General features: G+C 35.8%; 1 protein-coding gene across 1 annotated transcript in view; it reads right to left on the bottom strand.

Annotated features, from left to right (window-relative positions):
- LOC107458218 (inositol transporter 1-like) overlaps positions 1-19138 on the bottom strand; it is a 91047-nt gene that overhangs the window by 11801 nt on the left and 60108 nt on the right. The gene's annotated exons all lie outside the window — the stretch shown is intronic.

Below are 19138 nucleotides of genomic sequence, written 5' to 3' on the forward strand. Positions count from 1 at the left end.
TGTGGTTGAACCACTGGCTTGGCATTATCTTCCAATAGGATCTTGTGCATGCATTTTGCTGGGCTAATACCTTTAAGATCACTTATGGACCACCCAAGAGCTGTCTTATGTGTCCTTAGCACTTGAATTAGTGCTTCCTCTTCCTGTGAGTTTAAAGCAGAGCTTATAATCACTGGAAAAGTGTCACCTTCTCCCAGAAATGCATACTTTAGGGATGGTGGTAGTGGCTTGAGCTCGGGTTTAGGAGGCTTATCCTCTTCCTGAGAAATTTTCAGAGGTTCTTTTATTTCTTCTGGTTCCTCTAGGTCAGGCTGAACATCTTTAAAGATATCCTCTAGCTCTGATTCGAGACTCTCAGTCATATTGATCTCTTCCACTAAAGAGTCAATAATATCAGCGCTCATGCAGTCATTTGATGTGTTTGGATGCTGCATAGCTTTGACAGCATTCAACTTGAACTCATCCTCATTGACTCTCAGGGTCACTTCCCCTTTTTGTACATCAATGAGAGTTCATCCAGTTGCGGGCTGTCTTGGTACAAGCACCTTCTAATGTGCATGGTATCATAAAGCTTCCTGGATCTTGAAGCTTCTCTGGTAAGCTCTTCAGAATGACTACACTGCATTCTTCAGTGAGAAACACTTTTTCAGTTTCTCTCCAATCCTTCTTATGAATTAAGATCTCTTTCATGAACTTAGCATAAGAAGGTATTTGCTCAAGTGCTTCTGCAAACAGAATCTTTATTTCAAGAGTCCTGAGATAGTCTGCAAAGCGAGCAAATTGCTTATCCTGTTCCGATTGATGGAGTTTTTGAGGATAAGGCATTTTGGCTTTGTATTCATCAACCTTAGTTGTTGTAGGTTTATTGCCTGCAGATGTGGGTTGAGAAGCCTTTTTAGAGGGGTTGCTATCAGCATTTGTATGTGTCTGATCTTTCTTAGAGGGGTTACTATCAGCACTCTCAGGTGTTTGATTCCTCATTGGCGTTTGAACACCAGGATTGGGTGAGGAATGGGTGTTTAACGCCAACTTTTCCCCCCTTTCTGGCGTTTGAACGCCAGAACTGGGCAGGGAATGGGCGTTTAACGCCAACTTTTCCCCCCTTTCTGGCGTGTGAACACCAGAAGTATTTCGCTCTGGGCTCTTACTGTCCTCAGAGGGATTTTGGACAGTGATTTGGTTATCCTCTATCAGTTGTTCCTTTCTTAACTTTCTGCTGCTTTGAGTTGATACATTCAATGTTTTTCCACTCCTTAATTTAACAGCTTGGCATTCTTCTGTTATTTGTTTAGATAGTTGCTGTCTTGTCTGATTTAATTGTGCTTCCATATTCTTGTTAGTAATTTTAGTTTCTTGGAGCATCTCTTTAAATTCTGCTAACTGTTTTGTAATCATGAGTAATTGCTGATTAAGCTCAACCATCTGTTCTTGAGGGTTAGGATCAGTAGTTACTGCCATAGCTTCTTCTTTTATAGAGGACTCACTGCTTGAGTATAAATGTTGATTTCTAGCAACTGTATCTATGAGCTCTTGAGCCTCTTCAATCGTCTTCTGCATGTGTATAGATCCACCAGCTGAGCTTTTTCTGTGAGCCCATAATAGAAGATGTCTAACTATACCCACTCTGAAAATATTTCAGAGGGGCATTTTCTTAGCATACCTCTGTACCTCTCCCAGGCATTATAAAGGGATTCATTATCCTCTTGTTTAAAGCCTTGGATGTCCAGCCTTAGCTGTGTCATCCTTTTTGGAAGGTAAAATTGATTCAGGAATTTGTCTGATAACTGTCTCCATGTTTTTATGCTTGCTATGGGTTGGTTATTCAACCACCTCTTAGCTTGATCTTTTACAGCAAATGGAAATAGTAATAATCTGTAGACATCCTAATCCACCTCTTTATCACGTACTGTGTCAGCAATTTGTAAAAACTATGCCAGAAACTCAGTAGGTTCTTCCTGTGGAAGACCAGAATACTTGCAGTTTTGCTGCACCATGACAATGAGTTGAGGATTTAGCTCAAAGCTGCTTGTTTTAATGGGAGGTATACAGATGCTACTCCCATATGCAGCTGTAATGGGGTTAGCATATGACCCCAGAGTCCTTCTGGACTACTCAATTCCACTTAGGTCCATGATGGAGAAAGGAAAATGATATGAATTCACAAGTAAAGTATAGAATTTTTTTTAAAGTAACTGAAAATAATAAACTAAAATGAATGAAAAATAAAATAAAAATTTGAAAACCAAAAGAGAATAAAATCAAAGAAATTTGAAAACTAAATTAATTAATTGATTAAAAAGATTTTGGAATTAGCAATTAAGAATATATGATTGAAAATTATTTTGAAAAAGATTTGATTTTTTTTTGAAATGAGGAAAGAGAAAAACAACAAAATGACACCAAACTTAAAATTTTTTTAGTAAATCAAACACAAATTCTCAAAAATTTTAAAAGAAAACACAAAGAAGACACCAAACTTAGAACTTTTAAAGATCAAGAAAGGACTAAGAACATGCAAATTCGAAAAATTAAAAGAAAACAAAAACATGCAATTGATACAAAACTTAAAATATGAAACTAAACTCAAATAAAAGACTCTAAACCAACAAAAATAAAATAGTCCTAATCTAAGCAACAAGATACACCGTCAGGTTGGAATAAAATCCAGTGATTCTTTTGCGTCTGTCACTAACGCCCAGCCTTCAGGAGTTTGAAGCTCGTCACAGTCATTCAATCCTTGAATCCTACTCAGAATACCACAGACAAGGTTTAGACCTTCCGGATTCTCTTGAATGCCGCCATCAATTCTAGCTTATACCACGAAGATTCTGATTAAGGAATCTAAGAGATATTCACTTAGTCTAAGGTAGAACGGAGGTGGTTGTCAGGCACACGTTCATAGGTGAGAATGATGATGAGTGTCACGAATCATCACATTCATCAAGTTGAGGAACAAGTGATATCTTAGAATGGAAGCAAGCGTGATTGAATGAAAAAACAGTAGTAATAGTTTGGGCGTTTAACTCCAATTTTTGTGCCAGTTCCGGTGTTAAACGCTGGGAATTCTGAACCTGATTTGCAACGCCGGTTTGGGCCATCAAATCTCGGGCAAAGTATGGATTATTACACATTCCTGGAAAGCCCAGAATGTATACTTTCCAACGCAATTGAGAGCGCGCCAATTGGGCTTTTGTAACTCCAAAAAATCCACTTCGAGAGCAGGGAGGTCAGAATCCAACAGCATCTGCAGTCCTTTTTCAGCCTCTGAATCAGATTTTTGCTCAGGTCCCTCAATTTCAGCCAGAAATTACCTGAAATCACAGAAAAACACACAAACTCATAGTAAAGCCGAGAAAAGTGAATTTTAAATAAAAACCAATAAAAACATACTAAAAACTAATCAAAACATACTAAAAACATACTAAAAACAGTGCCAAAAAGCGTATAAATTATCCGCTCATCAGGTGGGCTTCCCCACTTGTCACCCCTAAGTGTGCTATCACTTAATGTGTCATATCAACAAATTTTGACATTATTAGTAGTAATAGAAGTGACAAAATGATTAATGTGACTAGTTTAAAATTTTGTAAAGAAGAATTTGATTAAAAATATTCAGAGATCAATTTAAAAAATGATTGATCTTTGAGAAGCAAATTTGACATTTTACTCATAAACCAATACATATAAGTATATATAAATGCACTATAGTTTACATGAGACTTGTAACGGAGTTTGAAAAAATTTTTTAGGGGTAAAAAATTTTATTTATATTAAAATAAAATTTATAAATATAATTATTTTTAAGTTTATTACCAATGTGACAATAAATAAATTATAGACAATATTATAAAATAGGATTTTTTTATTATAAAATAAAAAAATTTTATTTCTCAAGAAAAATTATTGAAACTTTAATTTCCAGAATTCAAATCTTTTTTTGATGTGGGGCAAGCTCGCAGTCTATAAAATTTATAATGTTCGTCGTACCTCCGTCGAACTTCAAATTCCTAAGTTTTTTTCGTGCTGGGGAGCACAATTCCTACTACACCATTGTTAAATATGACTTATTCCTGTGTACTCTTGTGTATTCCTGAAAACGATGATAATTGTTGTCATTGTTGGTGATGTTAAAGAAACCAAGCTTATTGTCTGTCCAATATTCAACTCCACAACTTTCTTTCTCATCAAAATTAAGCCAAACTAGATTTTTTTCAAAATTAAGGGGTTGGAAACACCATTTCTACTACACCATTGTTAAATACGGCTTATTTCTATGTACTTTTGTGCATTTCTATGTACTCTTGGAAACCATGATAATGGTTGTCATTGCCAGTTGTGAAGCTTAGGAATTTGAAGTTCGCCAGGGGTACGACAAACTTTATGAATTTTATAGAGTTCGTCGGGGTTATGGCGAACTTGTTCCAAAAGAAAAAAGTTGGATTCCGAAAATTAAAGTTTCAATAATTTTCTTTGGGAAATAAGGTTTTATTATTTTATACTAGAAAAAAATCTTATCAAATACTTTATGTAAGAACCGGAATTTTTCACGTAAAACCGTTTTAATAAAATAATTTTTAGTACTCAGAGTATATTCAAAATTTAGAAGTTTTAATTTAAAAATATAAAAGTGAAATTCGATTTCGATGAATTTTTCTAAGTTGAAAAATGTATCTTTTTCGAAAATTTTTTATAAAAATGCATACTGGTGCTTAAACTGGTAGTACCGGCTCTAATCTATTCAGTACCACGTATTTTAAAAAATAAGATTTTAAAAATTTGATTTATTATTTTGGAAAGACAAAAATAATTTATAATTGAAAACTGGACACTAATCTTAGAGGTTTATGTCCAAAGTGGGCCAAACGAACTTAAAATGCTACGCGGTTGACCGGGCCAAAGTTGGGCCCAAGCCCAACATATAAAAGCACATTTTAATGAGCTTTAAGCTTATTTTTAGCACACACACACAAAGAGAGGGGCGCTGGTTTTGAGAGAAGAGAGGAGGAAGAATAGCACTATTCATATTCTCCTTCTTTTGACCATATCTTGAGCTACGGAACTCTGATTGACGAGCCGTTTGCGGTCACACGAAGCTCTTGTCGAGCTCTTCATTTATATCTAAGAAAATAAGGTAAGAACACGAAGCTCATGCTCCAGTTTCCTGCCCTAACATTTCTGCATTTTTGGGTTTGATTTTTGAGTAGATTTTGTGATTTTGTTTGTTTAGGGGTGATCTTGCATTGGAGTATTGTTGGATTTTACTCCTAATCTCGTTGTGTAAGGTGAGGTTTCACTAAACCCTTGTGTTTAGTTGTTTTTGTGAACCCTAAGCTTGATGTTGGTATGTTATATGTGTATGGTTTGTTTGTTGAGTCTTGGAGGTGGTGCTGGTGCTTGAGGCTTGTTGATCTTGTTGGAATCAAGCTTTTGGTGTTTTGCATATATTGGGAATCGGCTAAGGTATGATTTTAGTTTCGTTTATGTAATACATAATATTTCGTGAACCTTAGGCTAGTTGACCTTAAGATAGGATTGGATGTTTGGGTGTATATTTAATTGTATGGGACTTTGATGATTTGAAGATAAGTTGTATGGTGGTGATGATGATATAGAGTTTTGGGATGTGGAATATATGAATCTTGATGTTGATTGTTGGTAATTAATGACTATGAAGATTGATGATGAATGTTGTGATTTATTATTGTTTATGAGGATTCATGGAAAAGTGAATGTTGATAATGATTGCTAATGTTAATATTAATTGAGGAGGAGTATGAATATTAATGTTGATGACAATTGGTGAAGGATGTGAGTTTTATGAGAATAATGTGAGGAATAAATATTTTTGATGAATTTTAGTACTGTTAGATATTATTTGGTGATGATTATTGAAATTGATGAGGATTTGTGGTGGTTGTTGATGTTGTTGTTGGTAGATGATGATTATGAGTGTTTATGATGGTTTTGGATGTTGATGATTAAGGGTTTTGATTGTGTTGAATGGTGTAATTGGGATATTATGGATGGTTGAGTTGGGAAATGAATGGTATAGACTTTTATATTGTTTTGGTATTGTTTGGGTTGTGATTAGTTTGGTTTTGGATTGGGAGTTTTGGTAAAATTGAGGTTTTGAGGCTTTTGGTAAAAACAGATTTTTGGTGAACTTTGACGGATCATAACTTGAGTCTTAGTTTTCAAAATTTGTTGAAGTTTGCTTTAAAATAGCGTTCATTGAAAAATCTTTAAATGGATATAAAGTTTGTAGGAAATGGACTTTTGTAGAGGAAGTTATGATCATTCAAAATTTGGTGTCAAAATCTGAATTCTGTGCATGCTGCAGAATTTGTGATTTTTGGTTTGTGTGCGCACACACACCCCTATGAGTTTTTGAACCTGTGCGCACGCAAAACCTTGTGCGCACGCACACTCAGGGAAAGGCTTGCTATGGAGAGCGCCAGCACGACCTGTGCGCACACACAACTAACGAAGTTTTGTAACCTGTGCGCATGCACACATTGGAAGGTGCACTCTATTGAGGACGTTCGCACGCCTTGTGCGGATGAACAGAGTTAAAATTTTTACTACCTGTGCGTACGCACTCCTCTATGTGTACGCACACATTTGAAAACTTTCTTGGGCGTGCGCACGCACACCCTTGTGCGTACGCACATGCCCTGTTTCTCAACTAAAATCTTGTTTTTAACTGCTTCACCTTTCCAACAAGCTTGTAAACTTCTGTGACACCTATTTAAGATTTTTTGGCTTGTTTTTTTATGTTAAACATAGAGAATACTATAAGTGACTTTAACTAGATATTTTTGGCAAAAGTTTAGAAGACGGAGATTTAGGTTTCTGAAGTACTTAGGGTGATTTAGATGAGTGAAGTGGTAGATTGATGTAAAGACGATTGGTATGATAAAATTGTGGCGTTGAGGATTTGACGATGAACTTGAAACATCGAGGATGAATGATTGTGGACTATGAGATGGATATAAACAGGCTTGTGCTATGAGCAGTTATCTCTAAAAGTGAGATTGCGATTATGATATTTATTGTTTTTTGTTGTAGGGGCTGTGGTAGTCTCCTGCCTACGTTCGGATGTGAGCATTGAAGCTGGGTTTCTCACTCATAATTATCGCTCCAGAGGAAGGTGGTTGGGCACTCTCCCTCGAAATGTTTTCCTCTGAAAGGAGGTGGTAGGGCACTTATCCCTCGGAATTTTCTTCCTGAGCATGGGTTTATCTCTTGTTGCAAGGTGGTAGGGGACTAACCTACGAAATCATGCGGCATCCAGAGGAAGGTGGTAGGACACTCTCCCTTGAAACGTTTCCCTCTGAAAGGAGAAGGTGGTAGGGCACTTATCCCTCGGAATTATTCCTCCCGAATATGTGCAACAGAGAGACTAATCCGGGAGTTGCCGACCGGATTTTGAGTCGGGCTTGGCACTATAACCGACATGTGATATCACAACCAATAGGACAGACATTCATCATATGCATCTTCTATATGTTTGCTTGCTTTGATTACTTGAGATTGCCTAATTGTATAAAATGCCTACTTGCTTCATGAATTACTTGTTATATATGAATACTATCTATGTTTTATTTGCTTGCATTCTTTGTGACTATTTTGTAAAACCCGATCTAACCGTAATCAAATAAGTAATAAATTAAATAGGAGCGAATATGGTTAGAAGATTTGGCAATTGGAATTTGGTAATTTAAATATGATATTTGGATTCAGTGAATTTTTCTGAGTCGGAAAGCATAATTTTCTGCGTAAATACGTCCACTGAAATTTTGATCAGCAGTACTGGCTGAGATCTATCTGGTACTGCAGCTGAGAAAATTGATTATAAGTAATTAAGGTTAAGAAATGAGGAATTATAATTAGGGAAGGTAGAAATATTTAAAGTGCGATTTAGAGCGCTAATCTTAAAGGTTTTGGCCCAAAATTGGTCCAACAAACAAAAATAAGTGAACTGGGCCTAAGTGGGTCCAAGACCTAACATATATAAATACTAGTTATGAGCATTTCAGCTCATTTTACCCTAAGAAAAGGGTGTGGGGCGCTGAAATGAAGAGGTGAGAAAGAAGAGAGAAAACCTAACTCTCTTTGATCTTCAAATCACCATAACTTGAGCTACAGAACTCCGATTGACGAGCTGTTTGCAGTCACGCATCTCTCTTCTCATCCTCTACAATTCTATCGAAGTTTTGTAGTGATTAATTCACTGTTCTCTGCCTAATTTTTGTTTTCCTCTTTAAATTTGAATTTGGTTTGGGTTTTGAGGAAATCTTGTGATTTTGGTTGTTTAGGAGTGCTCTAGTATGAGCCATGGGTGATATTCATCACAAACTTTAGTGAGGTTATGGTAAGAAACCCTCCAATCCTTATGATTTATCAATTTTATGAACCCTAGATTAATGTATATCTGTGAAATTGGTTATGTTAGTGTATTTGGTGACTTTAGTGCATAATTAGGAGATTGGTGTTGCTTGAGGAGTCTTGGTGAGGCTTGGAACTAAGGTTGGTGGAGACTTCCAAAGAAGAGACTCAATTGGTTTGGCTACAAGAGGTACAGTTTAAGTTTTATTTAAGTACCGTGTGGTGTGATGAGAATTCCTAGGCTAGATGCCCATAGGATTAATTTTGGATTGTGTAAATGGTTGGTGCTAAAATGCATAGTTGATATGTAATGTGAATTAATGATTGAGTTGAGGATTGTATGGCCTTGTATGTTTGGTGTGTTGAGAATTTGATAAATTGAATAATGAGTATTGATTTGTGAAATATGCATTTAAATTGTGAATTTAGAGGCCGTGAATTTTGGACCGGAGGCCGAAAAGAGGTAAGGAAGGTAAGTTGATGTGTGCATTGTGTGATGACATAAGTGATTGGATGTATTTAGATATTGAATATGTGAATAATTGGGTTGGTTATTGAATTATAAGGTTTGAGGAGTTGAAGTGTGGAATTTGGTAATTTTGGGTGAAATTGTGTAGATAGGGTATGTTTGGTTTTGGTTGAAATTTATTATGTGGTCATATATGTGATTATGATTATTGATGCCTTGATGGTATGATGCATAAGAGATATGCATGTTGTGATATATGCCTGATAAATGATTAAGGTTGATTTGTGGGTGAAACCATGTGATAATGAGTATGATATTGATTATGTATAATGATGGTTGATTGGAAGTGGTGTTGTTGGAAATTGGGAGGAGGAAGGATGTATGACATGTTAATGTGTTTGTAATTTAGCCATTTGTTTGAGATGGGTAAAATGGTTGTATGGCAGTTTTGAGAATTATGGTAAAGTGTTAATGTGTAAGGTGAGGAGACTTGATGTTGATTTTGGTATATTTTGATTGATTTCAAAAAGGGTTGAAATTTGCTTGTTTTGGTGATTTTGAAAAGGGATGAAATTGGTTTGTTTTGCAAATGGCACCTTGTGGTTTTATGTGAAAATATGGTTTTTGGGAATACTTTGACGGGGCATAACTTGGACTTTGAATCCCCGTTTTGTGCCAAACTTATTTAGAAATGAAATTGGATCCGAGATGTTCATGCCATTCAAGGAACGGGCAAAAAATGATTTAAAATGAAAGAGTTATGTCCGTCGGAAGATTGGGGGTTGAATTTGTGAATTCTGTAGCTTTTAACTTAGAAAATTTTTTGGCAAAAGGCGCATCCACGCGTAGGCGTGACCGACGCATACGTGTCATTTTCACTACCCACGTGTGCGCATGGCCGACGCGTGCGCGTCGATGTGCTACAGCAGATGCCTAGCCATTTTCCCGAGAGTTGTGCCAGAATTGTGCCAGTGTTGTGCGTGGGCACAAACGCACCCACCCGTACGCGTAGCTGATGCGTACGCATCATTTGCCTATTTTTCCATCTACGTGTAAGCGTGGGTGACGCATACGCATCGATGAACTTTGTGGCCATCCACGCGTGCGCGTGGAGAATGCGTACACGGGACCCTATTTTCATCCCAAAGTTGATTTTTGAGTTTTAAAAGTCAAATTTCATACTTCTAAGCCTCCGATCTCACCCCTTGTGTATTAAACCATTATGATATGCCTAGCAATGAGAATGGAGCTAGGGGATGTGATAACTTGTGAATGGAGAAAGGAAAAGATTTATGATCAATGATGATCAAGGATGATTGCATGAGATACGGAGGATGGCGGTGGAAGTGCGTTACGTGCCATGAGCCGGAGGGCTGTACATGTTAATAAATTAGCTAGTCCTGGATTAGACTGTAAGCCGGATGGCTGAGTTATTGCCGAGTTACGGCAAAGCCATGTTAATAAATTGACTAGTTCTGGATTGAACTGTGAGCCGGATGGCTGAGTTATTGCTGGGTTACAGCGGAGCCATTATTGATTATGGCCCGGGTATAAATGCATATATGCTATTGAATGAATTGTGAATTTAAGCCGGATGGCTGAGATGAATGTTGTATATGAGTATGCTTGTGTTTTCTCTCTGGTTGTAAGGGTGACAGGGCACCGATATCCTCTAATGGCGACAGGGTGCATATACCCTCTAATGGCGACAGGGCGCAGATACCCTCTAATGGTGACAGGGCACATATTCCCTTTAATGATATTAATGCGCAACAGAGAGACTGTGCCGGGTTAGCTACCGAACACGTCGGGTTGGCTTGATAACCGACAGATGATATCATCAGCCATATGGTAGGCATTCATCATTTGCATATGTTTGAATTATTTGGGTTTGCCTACTTGATTTGGATTGCTATATCATATATGCTATGTTACCTGATTATGTGCTACTTGTTTTACTTGTACCTTAACTGTGTATTACTTGCCTATATTGCTTGTGTTTGTACAATTGAGAGGTCCCTCATGCTGGTGTCAGTAGACGCTGAGGGCTGTCCTTGATGAGATGAATTGATGATATGATTGAATAATGATGATGATTATTGAATGAGATAATTTGAGCTCCCTGGGTAGACGCAATGAAGTGAATTCACTTGCTCCAGGTGAGGATATAATGTATTAATATAGAATTGCTAAGACAGAACAACTGGTGATGGTTTTGTTTATGATTCTGATTCTGATTCCTGGGAGAGTTAGAAAGTTAGGAAGCATGGGAAATATGAGTTAGATTTAGCATTCCCTTATGACAGTTGCCCATTCATAGATTAGCGAGAACCTAGGATGGATATTTGGTGGAAAGAAGTTTAGAATACTTAGTGAGTTTTTATTGCAGTGCATTGTATTTATTTGGCACTTTTACCGTACTGGGAACCCATGGGCTCGGGGTTCTCATTCCGTATATATCTCCTTTTTTTCAGATACAGGTCCAGGTACTCAGGAGTGAGCTATGGTTCGTTGAGAGACGGCGAAGATCCTTATTTTCTCTACTTTATGTTTTGCTTAGAATATCTCCACCTTTATTTTGAAAAGATTATATTATGTATTGAACTCTTTAGAACTTGCCTATAGAAGCTTTCATGTTCTGTTTGGGAGAGATTAGGAGTTTCTATTGTCAACTACTTTCATACTGTACCCTAGCCGGCCTAAACTTCACGGGTCATGACTAGTGGCTATTTACTTACGTTATATATATATATATATCTATCTGTTGTCTACCTCTTAATCTCCTTTATGTCCTTATCCGTATATCGCCTTTGACTTCACGGTTTATCTTTTGCTGTCGAAACGTGAGTGATACGTCGTCGCGATTTTATTTTTACTCTTTTCAGACTTCTCGATTAATACTCCTTTCATTTATACTATATTTATATATTAAAAATCCACCTGAGAGTTGTACCACCATAATATCATTGACTTATGACTCGAGCATAAGGATTTGAATATTAGGGTGTTACATGTTTGGTGCTGAGGAGGATAGGTTGGCGATGGCGATAGGGTCGCATGGAGTGTAGGTTGGCGAACGCTATGGGATACAGCGGTGTGATTAGTATTAGCTAGAATTCTCCAAAGATTAGATAACCCGGTTTATGTTTTGAGTTCTTTATTTATTTATTTTATTCTAAGCTTGAATATACGTGTTCGATGTGAAGTTCTAGGATTGCCTTCAGCGTCCCGGAGCCTTATATCTTACATTATTGGGCACTGTTACCATACTGAGAACTCTCGATTCTCATTCCATACTTCGTTGTTATTTTTCAGATGCAGGCCGTAATTCACCTCAGTTAAATTGTGGACATGGTGGCAGAGCGGAGTATGATTTCTTTCTGGTTTATTTCTATTTTACTTTGTTGTAGTAGTTTCTCTCACCCTTTTCGTTTGACTTATGGCCTTAGAGGCTTATTTGAGAGACAAGTTGTATAAACTGTTTTAACTCCAAAACTCTGTATTCTTCTATTTGTAACTAGTCGGCTTAAACTCCGCAGGCTGCGACTAGTTCCCTATGATTATTATACTCTTATATCTATATATGTTCTATTCTCTTGCATCTATACCTTGTGCCTTATGCGTTAGCTTTGTGTGACCATTTTGCACTTTTGTAATTCTGTTTTTGAGCTAAATCCTTCATCGGGCTTCTAGAATATATTATTTCCTTCTACATAAATACGTATAAGCCTTAGAATTGTCATAACCTTTGATTAACCTTTTACCTTATGGCTAGAGGTAAGATTTGAGGTAATTAGGGTGTTATACTTTAGAAATTTTAGAATTAAAATTATAAAATAAATAACTATATAGATAAAATAAATTAATTTTACTATAATTAATTCCAACATTAAAATTGTAAAACCTGGTTGATAGTGAGAATAATAAATAATAATGAGAATAACATTTTAATTTTATAAATAAACCAAAAGACTATTAATTTGTAAAAGTTCATTGAAAGTTAAGTCCAAGATGTTATTGTAAAATACATAACTATATAGATAAAAGAAATTAATTTTATTACAACTAATTCCAATATTTAGATTATAAAATTTTTTTATAATGAGAATAATAAATGATGATGAGAATGAGAATCTAATTTATATGAATAAACCAATAAGACCTTTAATTTGTGAAATGCTATTAAAGTCTAAATCCAAAATATTAACACTTGAAAAAAAAATAATTCTACTCGTTCTTTTATGAAAACTTTGGGTGAGCCATGATTCCCTATTGTCTGAACTAAGCTCGTCCCTACAGGAGACATTTTTGCATACCATATAAAGTTGTTAATATATATTTTTCTTAATTATCTTAAGGGTATGTTTTAGTGCAATTAAATGAACCAACATGAATAATTATATATCTAATTCGAGTAAAAACTCAAAATTCTCATCAAATTTGAGTATTTATTCTATCTAATTCACAACTGCATTGCAAGTTAAATGAACTAAACCAAGAGAAATGTCGAGCACCATCATTTTTCGCTATTTTTTATATTTTCTTGGTTGATTTTAGAAACTTCAATATTCATCAAAGGGTCACTTTTTAATTTTATATTAGAGAGACTGCTGTATTGTGTTTTGCTTTGTTATTGGAAGTTGGTCTGTTTCACTGAGCTGTAGAAGTCACATTCAAAGAATTCGGAAGATCAGTTTTTGTTCACATGAAATCAGAACTTTCAATTTTTGCACCCTCAAATATAAACTTATTACTCCAGAAATCTAATTCTCAAATTTTAATTGAAATTTTGCCTAAGCCAAAATTTGAGCCTCAAATTTAGTTTTTGCAATTAAAAAAAATCAGCTCCATATTAAATTAAAACATCCAACTTTTTCATGACTAATGATAACACAACAACAATTTTCATAAAAAAATGAGCCTTCTAGCACACCATATCCTTTGAGGCTCATTTTTTTTAGTAATAAAAATTTTTATTGTGTTATCATTAGTCATGAAAAAACTGGGTATTTTAATTCAATATAGAGGTGATTATTTTTTTAATTGCAAAAACCAAATCTGAGGCTCAGATTTGGAATTAGGCAAAATTTCAATTAAAATATGAGGGTCGGATTTTTGGAGTGATAAGTTCCTATTTGAGGGTTCACAAATCAAAGAATCCAATTTGTTGGTAGTTAATTTTTTTATTTTCACTATAAAACAAATCGATGGATCAGATTTGTAAATAAAAAAATTTAAATATAAAATTAAGATATATGTCGGTCAGATTTATAAAATTTAAAAAGCTGGCCCTCCGATTTCATGTGAATAAAAATTGACTCTCCGATTTTATGTGAACGAAAACTGACCCTTCAATTTCTTTGAATGTTACATCTACAGTTGAGTGAAACATATCCACTTTCAATAACAAAGCAAAATACAATTATTTTTTCAATATTAAAATTAAAAGAGAAAAGGACAATAGATCTCTAACATTTTTGTCACATAAAAATTTTAGTATCTGAGGAATAAAAAATACATTTATGTCTCTGACTTTTTCAAAATGAGACATTTGAATCCCTCCGTCCAACTGAGATTGTGAAATGTAACGGAGATGTCTGACGTAATTTGTAATGTTAAAATGTACTTTTAAAATACATGTTAGTTAAACCCTAAAAATTAAAATTATAAAATTTTGTGGATAATGAGAATAATAAATTATAATGAAAATGAGATTTTAATTTATATGAATAAGCCAATAAGGCCTTTAATTTATGAAAGTCCAATGAAGTCCAAGTCTAAAATGTTACTGTATAAAATCAAAATGATTGAATAAATACAAAAAGTGAGAGTTGATCCCACAACTTTAATGTAAAAGTGTAAAACTTAAACTAATTAAGCTACATTTGTTCTTCTATAATAATTTTACTAATTCTTTTATAAAAACTTTGAGAGGGTCATGGTCTCCCATTGTCTGAACTCTGAACTAAGCTCTACTCCTACAAAAAGAAATTTTTGTATAGCATATCAACTCGTTAACAGAATTTTTTTTAATTATCTTAAGCGTATGTTTTAGTGCAATTAAATGAGCTGACATGAATAATTTTATATCTAATTTGAGTAAATACTCAAAATCCCCGTGAAATTTGAGTATTTATGCATGTAACACCCAACCATACAGAGCTTTACGCTTAAGCCATAAAACAGAGGTGGTGTGGTATTATGACCTCTAAAGTAAAATATATACATAATAATAGTTGAATGAATGTAATATTCGAGGAGCCTTGAAAGAAAGTTTAAGCAACAAGTCGCAAAAAGAAAAGCGCATCGCTCGCGTAAACAGTTACTTGGCTAAGAAGAAAAGTAAAGATATAGATACATAAAGAGCAGAATATCCAAAAAAATACAGAGTATCAAGCTCCGAACTTGATCCGCGAAGTCAAGGCCGGCCGGAGAATATTTACATACAAATACACATTCTCAAAGTCTCCCAAAATACCCAAAATGAACACCTAGTTCTCCATAAAGCCTCTATGAGGTACAAAGGTAAAACATACACAAAGGAGAAGTCTAAATACACATATACATATATAAAAAGCCAAAACATCAAAATATAGCAACCCGACTTTGCTGCGGAAGAAAACTCTAGACGCCTAGCGAGGTGCTTCTCGACCTATATCTGAAAACCACAAATATGTGTAAGGAATGAGAATCGGGAGTTCTCAGTATGGTAATGGTGCCAACATACATAATATATAAGGTCCCGAAAAAAACACAGGCAATCCTAGAATTCCGATACTCAGATTTAAAGCTTAGCATTACAAGTTAAACCAGAAACAAGGTAAACTATCTAATGTACCTAGGTTCTAATCCAATTATAACTTAACCTTTCAATTCTCACTCACCTCCAACCCTCCAAACTTTGGTGGAACAACCCTCGTCCCTCTTCCACCAGACAAGGAATTTCTTAGTTGCATAGACATATAATACAGACAAAGAAAACACAGATAGATTTTAGTTACAACAAACAGAATATATAGCAGTTAAGCATAGATTATCAAGTAGGAAATCCCAAGTAATGCAAACTCAAACAAAACAGACAAATACATATGATGTATGCTTGCTCTATCGCTGATGAGTCTCATCTGTCGATTATATAGCCAAACCCGATATGTCCGGTAGTTACCCCTGGACAGTCCTTCCGTGCGCGCATCCCTAAGAATCTATGCATAGATTTTACAATCAATCATCAAATTTAGCGTATTGGGGGAATGTCTGGAGAGTTAAAGTGCCCAGCCACATCTTGCGACGTAGGATCAACAGAGTATCGAGTCTCAACCTAGAGCAAGTGGTAGCTAGCCACTGCATCTACCCAGGAAAACTTGTATCTCAGATAAGTGAAAGTGCATAAGCCAATAATTAATTCAATATCAATCATTCATTGTCAATTTTGTCATTATACATAACACCATTATCATTTCCGCACTTTCTCAACCATAATTCATTACTTCAAAACTTTCTTCACCATCAAGTTAACTCCTTCTCTAAGTTTTACCCCTCTCTTTATGATTTATAAACTAAAGTGGGACTTTAGGAGGTAACTATAGAGGTTTGAAAGTTAGAAAATAGGTTGAAAATCACAAAGATCTATTTTTTTAAAAATATGGGTTCCGCGTACGGATGCCATATTTTGCGTACGCGGGGGTGTCATTTGCTCAACTCGCATACGTGACCATTGTCCGCGTACATGAGCCCCTTGGACAGAAGAGATGTCTCGCATCGCGTGTGCGAGCCTATAAAACTCCCCTCTCGCATATGCATGCATATGCTTATGTACGCGAGACGTCTGGACAGAGCCGAACATCCACGTCGTGTGTGTGTCCGCTTACGCATGTCCTCCATGAAGGTTAAAAAGCTGTTAAATCCTGCAGAATTCACTTTTGCACACCAAACTTCCAATGCGCATAACTTTATCTTTAAAAATTATTTTTTGTCCGTTCTTTAAACGGCGTAAACTTCAGAGACCCAATTTTCATTTAAAATAAGTTTGAAAAAGTTTGAGGATCTGGAAGCTAAGTTATGGCCTCCCAAAATTTGGAAAAGATTAGTTTTTCTCCAAAAATTACAAACCTCTATTTTTTTACCAACTTTCATTCAAAAACCAAAATCTCACACCACAAATCATCTCCATTTGCATAAAAAACAGACCCATACATATTCCATCTCTTTCCATAACTTGCGAACCCCAAATTCTTAGCATTTTCATCCCACACAACCCACAAATTCATCATACTATCATCACATCCTCACCATTAATCATCATCACCAAATATCACAAACATTTATGCATAATACAATGTTATACTCTACTCAATATTTTCATCAAGATTACTAAACATTAACATAATTTCACATTCCAACCTATCCTATGGTCCTCTAGCCTAAGTTTTCACATGACATTATATATTATCTACGAGAAACCAAAATCATACCTTGAATGATTTTTTCCTTAGCCAAAATTACCTCAATTTCCCCATTCCTCAAGTGTCCACATCCCCAAAGCCTTTCCAAATGGAATTCCAGCCTCCAAGGTTCAATCTCCAACTTTCAATATCGCCCATGGACCTCAATTCAACATAATTCAATCTATTTCCACAACATGTCACCACAATCAACATCAAAGCTTACTAATTCAATAATCCACAAGGAGTTTGAGGGTTTTAACCTTCCTCATGCATTAACAGAACCAAACCCAATCATTTTTTCAATCTAATTCAAACCTAGAACATCAAAATCACAAAATCTATTAAATTCAAAATCTCAAATTTTCGAATTTTAGGAGAGGAAGGCTGAGTGATAAATTGAGATTTTCTTATCAAATGGATCGGTAGGTTTCGTAGAGCTCGACGCAGTGGTCGCGTGGTCGCAAATGGTACGGCAATCAGAACTCTAGATTTGAGGTCATGGGAGATTGAGTGAGAGGTTAGGGTTTGAGATCTTGCTCCTTCCCTTTCATGGAGTTTCAACGAGTTTCCCTTTTGATATGGGGAAGAAGAGCTGAACTTCATGTTTATATATTAGGCCACATGCCCAGTTTAGGTTCGGTTTAATCGGTTTGGCCCGTTGGTTTGGTTTGGGCCAAATTCTTTAAAATTAGTGTTAAAATTTGTATTTTTAGTATTTTTACCTCTTTGGACTAATAAAATTTAATTTTTTAATTTTTTTAATAATTAAACTTGTTCTTGTATGGATACCTGGAGGGAGAGCTCAGTCTCTAGGAGTCGACGCCGAGCTATTACCTTCGTGCTGACCTTTAAGCCTTGTGACAATCCGAGCTTTTACTCCAAGAGGGTGTCCAATCGCGTAAAACTTTGAGCAAGAAACAGGGGGTGTAGCTGTAAGGGCACTCCGAAGCTTAAGTTAGTATTGAGAATTCAATGTCCCTTTAGAATAGAAAATCATACCTTTTTATAGGTGATAATGTATAAATCTGTTATGTTCCTGTTTTATTGTCTGTATTAAAGAGCAATAATGAGGATAAATGTCAGGTTGGATGTTTCATATTTGTGAAGCAATCCGTTGAACTGAATTGTAACGTCACTTTTCAATAAATGACACTGATTGCCGATTAGTAGTTGTAATGCCGATTTAATGATTGTAATACCGAACTGTGACGCTGATTTTCTGAGTAATGATGTGAATAATGCCGAGTTATGAATGATAAAACTAATTTATAATATTGGATTTGTAATGGCCGAATGGTGGACGAAATTGTGATTTCTATCTTTTGAGCTTTAGCATATATTTACTCTTAGGGCACTGTTTATTCTCACAACTTCGTTCAACTAACCAGCAAGTGTACTGGGTCGTCCAAGTAATAAACCTTACGTGAGTAAGGGTCGAATCCACAGAGATTGCTGGTATGAAGCAAGCTATGGTCACCTTGTAAATCTCAGTTAGGGAGATTAAAGGGTAATTGTGATTATTGGAATAAAGAAATAAAAAGGAATAATAAAAAGGGATAGAACACTTATGCAGATTCATTGGTAGGAATTTCAGATAAGCGGATGGAGATGCTGTAGAGCCCAAGGACGCCTGCTCTCCTACTGCTTCTACTCAATCCTTCTTACTCCTTTCCATGGCAAGCTTTGTTTAGGGGTTCACCATCAACTGTGGCTACTTTCTTCCTCTCGGGAAAATATCCTATGCGGCTGTCACTCGCACAGCTAACCAGTCTGGAGGCATCACCCATGGCTGATGGCTACATCCCATCCTCGCAGTGAAAACTAATGCTCACGCACT

The sequence above is a fragment of the Arachis duranensis genome, chromosome 7 (assembly GCF_000817695.3).
Source record: "Arachis duranensis cultivar V14167 chromosome 7, aradu.V14167.gnm2.J7QH, whole genome shotgun sequence".
NCBI classification, from domain to species: Eukaryota; Viridiplantae; Streptophyta; class Magnoliopsida; order Fabales; family Fabaceae; genus Arachis; species Arachis duranensis.